General features: G+C 41.4%; 2 long non-coding RNA genes across 7 annotated transcripts in view; one reads left to right on the top strand and one right to left on the bottom strand.

The window, feature by feature from the left end:
• The window catches only part of LOC122410030 (uncharacterized), a 70,745-nt gene extending 61,300 nt beyond the window's left edge, over nt 1-9,445 (top strand). The window contains exons 3-4 of one of the 2 annotated variants that reach the window (XR_006260837.1): nt 7,648-8,019; nt 8,667-9,445. This is a non-coding gene — a long non-coding RNA (uncharacterized lncRNA). Of the gene's footprint in view, nt 1-7,647; nt 8,435-8,666 lie in introns of those variants that run through there. The other variant, XR_006260836.1, reaches the window with a different exon arrangement.
• LOC122410029 (uncharacterized) lies at nt 1,499-6,910 on the bottom strand. Of its 5 annotated transcripts, XR_006260834.1 has the most exons (5): nt 6,710-6,910; nt 6,006-6,209; nt 5,821-5,931; nt 4,178-4,471; nt 3,683-4,060 (listed from the first exon to the last, which is right to left on the bottom strand). It is a non-coding gene; the product is annotated as an uncharacterized lncRNA (long non-coding RNA). The 5 variants fall into 5 exon arrangements; XR_006260833.1 differs by lacking the exons at nt 3,683-4,060; nt 4,178-4,471 and adding an exon at nt 1,499-1,784; XR_006260832.1 differs by having other exon boundaries at nt 3,683-4,471.
• Nucleotides 9,446-15,230: the final 5,785 nt, after the last annotated feature.

The following is a 15,230-nucleotide window of genomic DNA, read 5'->3' as shown; positions in this document are numbered from 1 at the left end:
TATCCGCGCATTATTGAGATACGAAGAGCAAAGATGATGCTGGGCCATTAGCTCCAAAGGAAATCTCATCGGTTTCTTCTGCCTTTGGATTCCTCTAAATGCACGCTAAAAACGAACTGGCGTGAAACTACGCTTTTGTCTGCGCCCTATATTTGCCTCTTTATTTTCCATTATTTTTTTCCTTTCCCGCAAGAAGCTTTTACCAAGCATTTTCGTTTATTGTGAGTATCTCATGGATATTACGATTTTTTACGATTTTTTCAAAGCCTCGCAAAATCCTCGGGTGTATGCGCGATGGTATAAAATGGGGCGTGCAATGCGGAAAAAATAATCTCAGGAATAGTGATGCGAGAGACGCGGGGGTGTGATGACGCTTAGAAGAAATAAAAATTCAAATGACAAAAAGAGTGTTATCAATTCGCCGTTTGCTCGCTGACCCAAATTTATATATTAGAATATAAACCGGCGGCCACCCCGCCCGTTGTTATCCTCCTTTTCTCCATGCGTGTATTCGGCTCGCAGCTTCTACACATAATATATACAAATATAACGTCGCTTTTAACATTTTCCACTAGCATTAGTACTGCGGTTGACAGCGGAGAACAATGCGGTCAATTTTGTCGGCTCCAAGTGCGTAAGAGAGAAGGCAAACGCGAGAGGGAGATGGAGGAAGAGAGAAAGAGTGAATTTGTATGTGTGAGGGAAGGGGAGCGAGTAAAGGAGGCTGCGAGAACGAGCAGCTGAGTGTAATGGCAGAAGCCCACATCAACCCTTCCTTTCCCTTGTGCACTCCTCTATATGCTAACGGCTCTGGTGGCCAGGAGAGCGATACACCCGGGCGTTACGGTTATAACAGTCCCACGTCGGTTCAACTGCATCCTCTCTTTGCCTCCGCTTGCTCTTTCGCTGTCCTACTCCAACGCCGACAACGATAAAACCACGCGGAGTTGCACCCTTAAGCCGAGATAATAATTACCACGCCTCGCCCGTATAATTAGAATAAATCGTGCCATGCTAATTGTCCTATTTATTTGCGGTTGGGTGTAAACCTCCTCGGGAGAGGCTGCTAAAGATCCGACGGCCCTAAACTCCCTTTTTCGGAAAGACCTTAAGAAAAGAATGGAAGCAACGCGTTTCAACGCATATTATAACAGTAAGAACGGCGATGAGGACAGCCAAAATACGAACAACTCGTACCGAAAAATTGTTACATTTAAAAATAATGAGGCTGATTACAGTGTAAAACGTCCAGGCTTCCTCACAGAGATTCCTCATTTTTAAATCTCAGCACATAATGCACGATTGCGTAGTTTCGCTATAAAACACGGTCGCAAAAATCTCACTGGGAATTGTTTAATTTCCGTTTCGCACGGTAAAGACATTTCGTGGAGTATTTTGGTTAACGGAGCAGAGTACGAGTATTACGCTCGAATATTCGTGTAATTAGCACTGCAATCATAAACATACCGGAATAACGATGTAACACTTTTTTCTTCGTTATTTATTGAGATAATATTTCAATTTGTCGTGGTTACAATTTACTGAGATCTGTAGTTATACACGCATAAGATAGATGAAATTTTATGGCTAAATGGACAGAATTCGTGCATCGTTCCATCGGAGTGGATTCCGGCTCGACGATTCATCCACGACCGAAGTACTTGATATGTCGTTTCGATAAAAAATTTGGGACAAAATAACGTGAGCTGATGACAAATCTCGTTTCTCAAAGATTCCGATCGATGAGCTTAGGCTCAAGGTAATCCCATCGTCAGGCTCAGTTCCTAAGATTTAAAGACATTTGAAGAGAGAGAAATTAATGATTAAAATTGGCTGGTTTTTGTGAAGGAACTTCAAAACGTCATACAAAAACCTAACTTCCGGTTGCTATAAACGGGTACATTTGCATAGAAATCCATGAAATCCTGCAAAAAAACTGCAATTCATATACTTAACACTTGCAGCAATCTAGTACTCCCAAAAAAAGTTGCACTTGTCTGCCTATTTTTCATGGAATATTAAGTTTAATTTGAACTTCCGTCATTGAATTTCCTACAACTCGCTACGATAACGAGACGCGACAGCATGACAGCAGCTGAGTGTAGTCCCAACCTCAATTTGACAGATCAACGAAACAGAGGTTAAACACTCACGAGCGGTCGAGTAGAAAAAGACGCGGAGAGAACCGGTGTTGCCAAACGTAAAGCTAGGCATGCTACTCGAATCGTTGGACTGACTTTTTATCATTTTTATAATTAAGTGCGAACATTCATTTAAAGAATTACACATGTAAAATTTCAGTTATTGGAAATAATTTTTTCCACATGTCAATAATATTGATTACTACGAGTCTCAAGTATTAACAGTGACTAGGCTGAAGGGACAGGATCACCTTGATCAATCAATTGGAGAAAGCGATGCGACGATTGTTCCATATATCTTTGTAATCAATCGGCACGAAGACGTATGGGAAGATTGAAAAAGCCATGGTTACTTTTCATGTTCCACGTAAAATCCGATGGCAGTTGAACTTGATGAATCTCTTAAAAGATTCAAAGTACAATAGTCAGGGGGAACAGGGTTGAAGAATGGAACTGACCAATGAACCGGAAAGTTGGTATCGACGAAGATTCATGAGAGAGCGATGAAACATTCGGCTGTTCTCATTTGTCCGGCATCCATCAGATTCTACATGCCCACGCGGTTTCTGTCTGGCCATATTCTATCTCACGCCACTACTTCCGTGCTGAGGGTCGAGTAGAAGCCCAGTATGAGAAAGAGGAAGAGCGAGGGAGTGAGTGATAGCGGTGAGCGTTCAGTGGCGGTTACGGGCGACATACGCACGGTCAGTAGATATGGATACTTAATGGTCAGCCAACGGTTACTGGTTTCGCTCATGGCATTGCTACTGGTGCCGATGCTTGTGGTATGGTGTTAGCGCTAGCTCGATATAGTTGTCGTCGTCGTTGCCGTTTCGCATTTCCTCCAAACAGGTGGTGGTACAATTAAACCCCGTTACGGTTATGCCATTTGAGTGTAGCGAGGGCGCCCAGCGTTGAGGGTGATTTGTGCACGCACACGATACCCCCAAATATCTCTTCTCATTCTTCCTACCGATCAACGATTCCTCGCTCCTTTATCTTTCGAATCACTCTGCCCTCTCACATTATAACTCGATCGCGCACTCGCGGGCTATCCGAGCTTTCATGGTTTGTTAACGACGAGTGCTGGTTTGCTTGTATCTGTGAGTTCAAGAGGAAGAAAAGGCGCCCGCGCTCTGTTATTGTGATGACGGTATACCATCGAACACAGCAAAGTTTCTAAGTGGAAAGGGAACGTATAGTCTCGCGGGGAGCAGCGGAGAATGATTTCGGACAAAAGGCTCCTCGGCTACGTGCCACAGAGGGCGTCGTTGCGGAAGTAATAGCCATTCTCATAAACTCCATTATGTGTATAGATATATGTGCATGCGTTTACGTATCTTCCTCTACATTTCGATCCATCTGTTATGTATACGAATACACGTCCGAGTACATATGTGCGTGTCTGTCGGTGTGTTTCCGCCCATGTAGACGTCTTACTCTCGCTGTAATTCGACAATTTTATGTTCTACTCGCCTCACAATCACCTTTTTAGGTCCGTACTTCAAATCCGGGCATCGACGGCTTCATTCCCTCAACAGCTGCCCTCGACGTCGTACCATCCAGGCAGTATTTCTACTGGCTTTCTCTATGTGTACACTTTGCGGATATTATTCAGTTAAAACGCGTGGAAACGGAAAAGCTATGATGCTCCAGGCCCACATCTATGTGCGGCTACATTTAACAACTTCTGCAGGTGTAAAAATTCAAACAAAAGGTTGAATTCAATAGAGTACTTGGCATTTTATTCCATGGGCATGTAAGCAATATTTGGTATAAGCACGATATTTGCGTTTTATTTTTTCATCCACTGTTCCACTAATTTTTTTACACACGATCTTGCTCGACAGGGAAGAATTTTTAGCACTGTTTTCTTTTTTTCTTTCCTTTCTGTGCAGTTCTCGGCGCTGAATATGTTACTGGAAAGCGGGGGTAAATAAAAGTAGAAAAACAAATAAGTAGTCGAGTGCTTTGCTTCGTGAGTATCTCACATCTTTTCTCTCTTTTTATCTCTTCCCCTTTTCTTCTCTACTCACCAATTAAATTGCAAATTGAAGCGCATATTTAAACTTTCCCCCGTAGAAACATCATTCGTCTCTCGTTCTCATTCTTTGTTTCCATTTCTCTCACTAGAGTCGTCGTAGAGATGCTGCGCGAATACATTTTCTGGTTCTCCACTAGAGTAACCCAGCCCCACATAACTCACCCTCGTGGGACGCATTAAAGTTTCCCGTTTTCGTTAAAAGGGAGTATTTTTTCTTCTCTCTTTTTCTCTCTCCCTCCCTCTTGCCTTTCTTTACGGGAAGAGATACACCCGGTTGTTTCTCATCCTGCTAAAATTAGCTATGAATTAGACGACACAGGAGAAAAACACTCCGACTTTCTTCTGTTCACAATGGGATTATATATGCAGAATCAATAGTCGAGATTTGTCGATGAAAAAACTGAAATTTCCTTGGGGTTATTGCACTAGAGATTCATTTATTTTGCCCCTTAAATTATGCATTTTTTTGTCGCATTTTCTCGAGAAAATGGAAGAACAAAAATTCAAATTTTAAAGTGGCCTTTGGACTGAGAAATTTATGTGGAAATATATGACTTGGGAAGAAGGCGAAGAGTCGGGGTGCTAATTTCACTTGAGATGAGAGTTCATCGATGTCATGGGAACTGTTGGTGGCACTGAGAAGCAAAACGTAAAGAATACAAGCAGATATTAGATCGAATGACAAATTTGTGTGTTAGTATTGTGTTTCATCTCGTTTGAATCACCGACCTTCGAAAACCCCAAAATATCATACAACTTTACACTTGATAACATAACTGCTTTCGAACGTTCGTTTTTTATTATGTGAAAATGCAAATTTTTTCTCCATCGATATGATTTTAATTAATATTCAACGAAATGAATCAATTTTATGCAACACTTCTGGTGAAATTACGTGAAATGCATCATGCCAAAATACCACGTCGTGAATCTTTTCTCCGCAAAGCGAGACCACGTGTTCGAGAAAATTTGCTGCAGGACTATGGCTGTTCAGACGGTAAGTTGAACAGCGAGTGAGAAAAATAGTGGAAAAAGTCGAGTTTCGTACGTGCGCTATGGATATATAGCCAACTCTAACGTGGCGCGTGAAACACTCCTCTACATAAACCTACACATTTAAGTAACCTAATACATACTGTTCGTTAAAGCTTGCAGGCAAATTTGCATATATGTACACGTACACATTGCCAAGACTAAGCGGTTCAATGCACTCTGTGCGCTAGACTGACTATACGAACTGGATATGGCAAGTCGTGAGTTAAAATGCGGCACAAGAGGGAAAAAAGGTGGTAACTGAGAGTATTAATACTCGTGACCTCGGATTGAGGAGAGCGAGTAAGCGCAATTAAAATACGACCATTCGCTGAATAAACTTTTAATTAAAAAGCACCTACTTGGCTGCAAAGTATTGAAAAAACAGTTTTTTTACACTCATTCTCGAATGTACCTATTAATTTTAATAAGACTAACTTATTGAAGCGAAGTCGTGTTAATTGATGAAGAGCAGAAATTATTTTGTAATACCCTTAACGCAGACCACTGAGACCCTATCTGGCGACGCTCCGAGTCACCAGACGCGATCTCGTAACTTACTGTCTATACATTCGATTACAAATTATACGAATTTATACAAACATGGGTCTGTAACGCTCAGCACGCCTCTGACCCTGATCAGGCTTCCCTTATCGGATTCTGATAAGAATTTCCTTGTCCAGCCCAATTGCATCATTCGCTACTATGATATTTCTACGATAGAAACAAAAAAATTCGTTTCGTAGAGAGAAAACAGGCGTGATCAAACAAAAATGAAAATTAAATACTTGGAAAATGAGATTGAAACATGTCGTTTTGTCTTGACATTGAACCCCAACCTGGTCTTGACCGTCATCCTCATCAAGTACATGGTTTCGTCACATTAATCCATGTATGTAAAAATTTTTCATTGGGTTCCGGCAAGCATTGTCAAGTTGGGAACTCACTAATGGCAACCTGAACTCTGGGAATCTTGCTGATAGTTTCTGTAACTAAATTTGGAAAATAATTATCTTTTCCTGTGAAAATGATTATTACAAAAACATTATTGAACATTATTAAATAACTCTACAATAAACGACGTTGCTCACGATGTGGATTATAATTGGGTTCAGGGATTGGTGGTCAAAATGTAGAAAAATGATTTTGAGGTCATGGAGAGCTTTTAAAAACAATAAAAATTACTTCAGAGCTCCCTAATCCATAATTAATCGTTGGATTACTGTTCTAATTTTTCAGTATAAATGGGTGCGCGAACGAAGTAGCTAAGACGACTGAGATTCACTACATTCTACGAACGTGTAGCGCACGATAATAGGCATGAGGAAAAAAATCGCGTCCTAATCAAGAAACTTATGCGAGTACCCAATTTTCACTTAACATTTCACAAAAATCGCATGAGTGACAATAATACCATTAATTATAGTCGTCGTGAATGAAACTTTTCATTATCGGCAAGTTTTTCGTTTAAATCTTTATCACTTCATAGTACCTTAAATATGAGAGTATTTTTGAATGATGAAGTTTCACAAGCGGCGCTCAGAACTTGGCACATGTGAGTTTGTAAATTTACGAATAATCTAGAGCTGTCTCTAGTGAGATAAATATTGGAAAATCACTAATGGTGATAGAAACGATGGAGTGAGACCATTATCGCGCAGACTCTGACTACAGAAACGAGGGAAACATCGAATATTTTTCACCTTAATCGACACCCAGACTTTAGTATGCTGAGATCTTATCTTTCACATGAATATTTTATGTTTGATTAAGATAAGGACAAGCCGGTTCGTACAGTCGTTCGCAGGTGCGATCAATTCTACTCTTGTTGGTCATCGTCACTTCTTCAATACGTTTAATTAACGTGTATTCAAAATGAAACATAAATTCCAATCAATGAAAAGATATTGTCGATTTTGACACGTATATCCTCCAATTATATCAATGGACGTATTTAAGCAGGTGTATTATTAATGAACAACGACATTGATGTTCTGTTTACAAAATAGTCAACGCTGACTGGTGATTTTCGAAATGGAAATTAGAGCTCGTTGTATATTTCTGAAACTATACGGACGTTGACGACGGATGACAGCTGGCCTGATTCCGTATTCTAGAGTATATTGACTCCATATCGATCGAAGGTTTTAGTTTTTTTTTTTTCACTCAGCAATTACGCTACCAGTCATGCTGATTTTGGTCTCGAATGTACGAGATTTTTTTAGTTACTCGACGGTCCAACTTTCGAGAGGTCAAATGTCTCCGCAACTCTATAATTGATAGAAATTACATACCAATATTACCCCCTGAATATCGAAATTGATTATTTCTTGCGAAGTAATTCGTTTAAAAAACACGTTTCATTGGGAAGTAATGATCTGACGAGAGTTCTGGAGCTCTGAATTTCATAAAGACTCTTTTATTATACAGGAATGTCGTGAGCGTGATGCGACTGCACCGTAGCTGATAATAGGAGTGAAACTGCAGATTCACTCGAATGAGGAATAATACCGGGTGTGCGAACGCGAGAATATGCTGTTGAAAATTTTCCAATGCCGACGTTGGACAACTATGCGTGACTTATCGAAGCGACGAAAATTCAAACTATTTTCAAGCGCATAACTTTGACGAAAACTTTTCATGCTTCGCTGAGATTGTAAGGCGAAATCCAGCGGAATGGGAGATACGCTAAAGTACAACAGAGAGACTTTACCGCTCAGCGACGCGAATAAGAAAGGCGAGGAGAAAAACCGAACCGAAAAAGTGGGATAAAACTTCAGGGATATAATTGGATCGAATTGCGTGAGTGATGGAGAAAGACGACGATGCGGCAATATTGTCATCTGGATTCAAATCGTGCTTTCATTCAGCATATAAATTGCAACAAACCTACGATAGACGCCTGAATATACGCAAAAGCTTTTTTATACCGAAAGTTTAAGTGTGATCAGCTGTGAACAAAGTCTCTTGATTTAATCGAGTCGACTCACAATTACACGGACTACAATTGCTAGAAAATTTTCATTGTTCCAAGTTCATTATTATTTCTACACTGTTTTTTTTTCTTTTTTTTTCAATAAAAATCGTTTTATTTGCCCCTCAGGGAGTCGGAGAACGAAGGAAAGCACATTTCCCCGTATAGTTGGCCCACATATGCATTTTTTTGTTCCAAATGCCTTCGAGCCTCCGGAACATGTTAGTTTTTTAATCTGGCCACCGAAGAAAGTCTCGACATTTAGTTTCGCATTTTCTCTTTTCTAGCATCACCTCTGCCTCCATAGCATGTTGGATGTCGTTTTTTCTGTCCCCTTCGACTATCTCATCCCCCCGAGCTATCGTTGGCTCACCAGCTCTTCTTGCGTCCTCAGTTTTCTCCTTCGTTCCTAATATTCCGGAGTTTTTAATATTTTTTAAATTTCCTTTTCTTGTTTTGTTTTTTTCTTTGGAAGCCGCCGTTTTAGGCCACCATCTCGCCGAAGGGATGAGACACCGCGGTGTCCGAGCAACGGCTTGAATATGCATGATGAGAACCACAGGAACGCACGTGCGCTACGAGACTTGTCGAGGAAGGAGAAAAAAGCTTGGAAAAAGTGCCACGCTTCGCAGCCTAGAACACACAAGCACAGCTAGATGTCGGATCGCAGTTTTCCATTTGTATTTCTCAAGGCCACGTATGAACATGTCGCTCAGCCAATGAACGATGAATTAAAATCGAAATTAAGAAGAAACTCGAAATCGAAACATGTAGAGCTTTTTGGCACGTCGTGGTTGAATAAAATGCTTTATGCTCCGGTTTGAATCACTCCAAAAGTGTCCCTGCACAAATTTATTTGGCACGATCTTCATCGTCTACCACTCTTGAGGATTCGCCCCGTTGCAAGAGGCAGATTGCATTTTCACTATTCTTCGAGCCAGCAAATGAAGAATTCGTCGAATCGTTAATCAGGCCGAGGTGTCAGGAACGTGGGTAACGAGAGTGGCAGGGATTGTACAATTAGAAGTAGCCGGGAGCAGGTTGCACAGAGAAATTGAACAATCCTTTTGTTCACGTGTGAATTTTTTTCTGCCTGGTACATAAAGGAAAATAAAAACAAAATTGTAATAAAGGCTGAGACGGAGAAAAAAGGCGCGGGAAAAAGAATAAAGAAAAATTGGCGAGTGGGCCGAGAGGTGGCTCGAGCGCGTCACTAAACCGCAGAGCGAGTGAATATGTGATATAGTGTGGATGAAAGGCCGAACAAAAGGCTACAGAGACGGTGGAAGTATAGTAGCGAAGGACGGAATCGACGACGTACGTCGGTTAACCTTAATTGCAACCAATTAAGTTCTGCATCCGTTCCGCATTTTTAAATAAATGTTTTATCTTCTTTGCACCGTTCGAGATCTCTGTGGCACTGTTGGAAGGTACGTGGCGGGGCACAGGAGAAAAGGATTTAAAAACGTTAAAAGCAACCGGAGGCGCATTGAGCGATGCCGAAACGGAAGTGAGGCCTAATGGACGTGGGGCTACGAGGTCGAGCGCGAGAAAAAAGCGGAAACCAGAAATAACGGTGGAAAGTAGAAAATAGAAGTGGACTTTGCACTAGAGAGACATCCTCTCGGGAACTCATCGTCAAATGGGCAAAAGCCTTCGGTATATCTCGTTGACCCTTCACCCTGTCAACCCTTTTCCTCCCAGCTCACCCTCTTCAGGTGTCTCTTTGTTATTATTTTTTACATTACTCCATTCTTTGAAAATGCGACTCGGTTCTTACGAACTTTGTGCTCACTTCGGCACTGACCTTCCTTTCAATTTATCATGAACATTAAGGAGATAAAATATCCGTGAGTTTGTTAATTCTTCTTAAAATCTGACGGTCCAAAAGGAAAAGTAGTTCTTCAGTTATTAATTGACGTGTTGTTGCCTGCATTCGTTTTGTGCTCATCCCTTGTCAAGAGAAAATCCAACTTCGCGTCATCCTCTATCGAGCGAAAAGTGTTGTGAATCTTCTAACTTTGAACATTAGATACAATTTTCGTGTTTGGAACATTGTACTCGATACTGAACAACAACTTTTTCAAAATTCGAACACGTGTAAAATGCAATTTCAATATTCCGCTACAGAAACCCAATATGATAGGGAATTATCGCTTATAATATTGGTGTGAAAACAGTCAATTCACCATCGATGAAAATTTCGTCAATCTCAGTCGAAAGTCAAGCAATTATAGCGCCACTCTACACGGATTTGCAGTAACCTTTGACTGTTTCCGTTCGCCTAATTAATTTCGCCACAACCATAGGACCAAAGAAAAAAGTACCTTAAGGAAAGAATAAGGGGGCACAGATCCAAGATCTTAGGAATTCTTTGGTCCAGGTTCGCCGCTTGTGAAGCTGTGACTGAAGGAGTTGGTTCGAGTAGTGCATGAGTTTCCGGAAAATGCTCTGACGTCTACCGGTGAGGAATGCTTTTTGCTCTGATTCACAGAAACTCCGTTAGATCCTCTCTCTCTCTCTCTTTCTCTCTCTTTGTCGATCTTAAGGCAGTAGTATGAAAGCAAGCGATGCCGACGGCTCGATTTTAAACTCAATATATGTCTGACTCCTTCTCTCTTTATCTATCTTTGTCAGGGAATGTTCTGCGTTAGCCAAGAAAGCGCGCTCTAGATCGTCCGTCGTTTATTCCCATCCGAGATCTTCTCTCCTTGTAGACGGGACACATCCTGTAACGCGTCGTTGCGCATTCTTTTACCCTCATTTTACCCAACAATCGCAATCCACGCGTACAACGAGCGTCATATCCCTGGAATTCCCTTTGCGAATCATTACATTCTTCGGAATGAGATTCTGGGTATGTTGTCCGAACATCAAACTGTTTCCTGCCCTTACGCCCCGCAAACTTGTTCATTTCTCATCAGGAAACCACGAAGCAAGGCTTTTCCGGGCGCATGTGAATTCGGAAAAGCCCAACAAAGACTATCAAAAAGGAGAAACGTATTTTCGATAAAAATTGGCCCACCCCAACTTCCCAGAGAAAAGGGTTCACTTTCATCGTTTTCATGTATTTTTGTTTCGATCCTTTTTACAGTTTCTACAAAAAATATTTACTGCCTTTCAAGTTATTACAGTAGGGATGATATGAAACATTAAAACTGTCGCTAGTTCAAACAAACTGTTTTCTGGAACCACTGAATCTACTAAATCTCTTCTAGATGTCAATTGCACCGGAAACAAATTTTCTCGGCTTACTATCTCGCTTGGGGTGTGAAATGTATTTATTCTCGTGCGAGATAACTACGAATTTCAGTTGGCTACGTGTTAAACTCGAAAAAAGTATACTCCGAAAGTTGATCCGGTTCTAATGAGATTTTGAATTATAATGTAGTACTTATCCTGGCGTGAACGCCCTCCACGCCAGACTCCAGTTTTGGTATGTGCACCGGTTATCTATACGTACCTTGAACGTTCCCACCCTCCGTCGAGGTTATATGTGACTAGATTACCTGGAGCACCCGGAACGGTAAGGCCACGGGGTTGCTAGGATTTCGCCGGGGATTTCGTACCGACGTTGTACCCCAGAAGCTCTTTCTCACTGTGTATGTCTCTTCCATTCTCCGTCTCTCCGCCTCTCTGCGCTTCTCCCTTCCTCTTTTCGTCTCTACTGTGACCCACTGCAGTTCGAGGAATTTGTTCGATGTGCATGTGCCCTCACACCATCGGAGCGTTTCCCGGGCAAATTTGGAATCTCGCAAATCTCTCGCTGCTTTTTCATGACTCGTATCCTTATAAAAAAGCTTGATACAGTTTCAAATGTACAATGCGTCAACGGCGCTTCTTCATTCGAGTTACCATGCTACACTGGGCGTTTTGAACTGATGGCAATGTTGGGTATTAATCAAAGAAAGTCATTTATCAGGGTTAGCACAGATTTGCGAAATTCGATATTCCAAAAAATTGAAGTCTATCGAAACGATAAAAACGTCAATAGCCAAACTGCTCTCTTTGCATTCGGCTTTTGATATTGGCAAATGTATTCCAGCGCGACATTATTTGCGCCCGTATTCATATTTCTTACCAGGATTATCCGAAGAGCTTCGTTCTGTAACTTGAGGATCGAGGGTCTGAGGATGTTGGGAACAGTGATGGTTGCGAGGATGAAACGTCATGATTTTATTATTCATGGACTCATGGAACACGTACGGATGTCGTATACGATCAGGGAGATCAGGGAGATGGTAGCTTAAAGCATCAAGACCAATTTTAGGAGTGTACGCCATACAGGATGCCCTTAGTACGGAAGCACAACCTTGGAAAACATCGACGTTTCTGTATACAACTGTGGAAGCATGCATACCGTGACATTTTAATGTATCCCCCTCTCCAAATTTTCAGTCTAGGTGACTTTAATATCGTCGAGTATTGTGACTCGTGGTATCCAGCGTTCACTGGAGCCTGGAGAGTAAAGGGTGCAAGATGCGAAGTAAAGTGGAGAAGGAAAGTGAGATTGAAAGAGAAGATTCACGATATAGGGTCGGAAGCTAAGATTATTGCTTCAATATTAGCCAATACCAGTCGAAACAGTAACGTTCATGTTGTCGTACGTGCTTTTTAGTTATATACCTAGAAACTATGGGTGAAAATCCAGCTGTGCAATGGTAACTCTAAGCACGTTGGATACCAAGTACATACGCGTGCAGGAACTGGCATTGCACCGTTATTAAACCATCGCTTACCAGTTATATGCCCGTAAGCCGTGCCCTCATAACAGCACTATAGCTGACTAGACCAACGTCTCGCTTGCTTTTCACTTCTATGCTCTACAGTAGCAACTGCATTCGGTACAAGTTCAGAAACATGTACTTATATGTATAAATAAGGTGTGGAAGGTCAACTTGGGGAGCACTCGAGCAACGTGGCATTCCAACCCTCTGCCTTGGTCCGTGCAGAGCTTTCATCTCAACCGTTGCATCTTTTTAGTCTTCCGAAATGAGAGCTGAAGAACTTTCTTCAGCAAAGGACCATCTTCAATACTACTGCATGAATATACACTTTCGTGATGAAACCTCATTTTAAGGAAACAGCTGATAAATACTATTGCCACTGCTATATTACTGCTACTACTGTTACTACTGATACTATTGCTACAACTTTTACTAGTGTTACTATTGCAACTACTGCTATGATTGCTTCCACTTCCACTACTTCTGATACACCATTACTGTCCCTTTTTATAAAGTAAGGTTGTGACGCATGAATTAGCTCTTCATTGTCATCGCTTTTCCGCGAGTCCGATTGGTTCTTGAAACACGACCATTGTGGGGCTAAATTCACTCGGAATAAAACAACGTTCATTCGTCCTGTCAAAATGACAGCTTGGAATTCAAATCATCTTTGACATTTTGTCGATATCGTTTTGCTCGACTCGATTTCTCGAAAATTCTTCAAATTGGACATTCTTTCATTAGTTATTAGTGAGTTGAATTATTAAACGTAAATGAATCCTGGCAAAAATAAATAAAAAATTTCGCTTTAAGAGGAGATGACGGGCGCGGAGCACGCGTCTGTGACTCACCTAGTAGAGAATTAAAATACATACGTATTGGTGTATGAAGTACGTTGAGGACTACAATTGTTTTATAAAAAGAGAGAGAGAGAGAAAAAAGAGAAGACAGTCGTGAGAGACAATTGAAAATGTTTTTGTTTTAATAAAATACATTCGATCGATATTCTTTACTCCAATTTATTATCCTAAACTACTACTGCTACTGCTTTTACTACTGATGAAATGAAATTTTATGACCCAAAGTAGGGCAGGGGATTCTTGTACAGTTTATTATCCTATCAAGAAACTCGGACGTGACATTTGTCTTAATAGCGACGTACCAATAATAACGAATGCGCAAGTCCAAGCCTTATGAGATTTATAATCTTGATTGAGGATAATTTCAATCAGTATAGTACAGAAAGCCTGATCAACTTGATCAGGGTGGTGCGGATGTGCCACGGGTCAATCGAAATGCGTTGATTTAGCAATCGCTGGAGAGATCCATGTGTATAACGTACCAGCAGCGAGCTATCCGGTCCGTAATTACGCTCTCCCGATACATTGGAATCATTTGTTTGTGCATTGTTGCCGCAAAGCATTGTTAAGCAACGTATATAGGATCCGACGTATCGTTGAAGCCCTGGACTACCGCCAGTTTTCGCTGCCAGTCGTATTCGTGATTCGAGCCACCCCTCTGTACGATTCTTGAATATCTATCCCCGTCCCTCCGCATCGACACGTAATTCCCCAACCCTCTTTCTCTTCCGAAATGATTTCTGTACGCTGGCGAGGCTACGCTTCGGTACGTTAGCAGAGCAACGGCATCATTGGGATTTGTGATAATGCCACAACTATATGTACCAACCACCCCACGATATATCATCGAATTTGACGATAAAATTGACAAATTATAGGAACATTGGCACCGTCCAATGGATTGATCCAATGATACCTTTCCCCCTGCGGAACATGCATCGAAAATGAGTTTTTCAACTCTTTCGTACAGTGCACAAAGCAATTGATAGCAGATCGGTTGCACCTATTGATTCGATGTAAGTACCATGATATTGTAATGGACGATTTTGTGGATTCGTTTCGTTTCGTAACGGCGATGAATTTGTTCGGAAACATCGGCACCTCGGCCTCATGCACCTGAATACCCACGACCTCGGGCAAAAAATAGTGCAACATTTACAGAAAAGATTGAAACTCATGGTCTACGCGAATCTATAGCGCTTCTAACGCTGGCATACACGTCAGCTCAATAAATGTTGAGCTCGAACGAAGTCCACGTGGACAGAATAGAAGTTGCACATAATCATGAGTGAGTTATCGCATGTGACACGAGAGAAGACTGGCAGGAGAAGTTTACTTCCCAGAATAAAACTCCGTGCGAATATTTGCCTCTCATTCTAACTCCGCGTAATAATTTACTCGTTCTGCGCTGAACTGTTTACGACAATTGGTTCTCTGGTGGTTGTGCTACAT

Source organism: Venturia canescens, chromosome 4 (genome assembly GCF_019457755.1).
Source record: "Venturia canescens isolate UGA chromosome 4, ASM1945775v1, whole genome shotgun sequence".
Lineage (NCBI taxonomy): Eukaryota > Metazoa > Arthropoda > Insecta > Hymenoptera > Ichneumonidae > Venturia > Venturia canescens.
The sequence above is the reverse complement of the archived record's forward strand: the minus strand, read 5'-3'. Positions and strand labels throughout refer to the sequence as shown.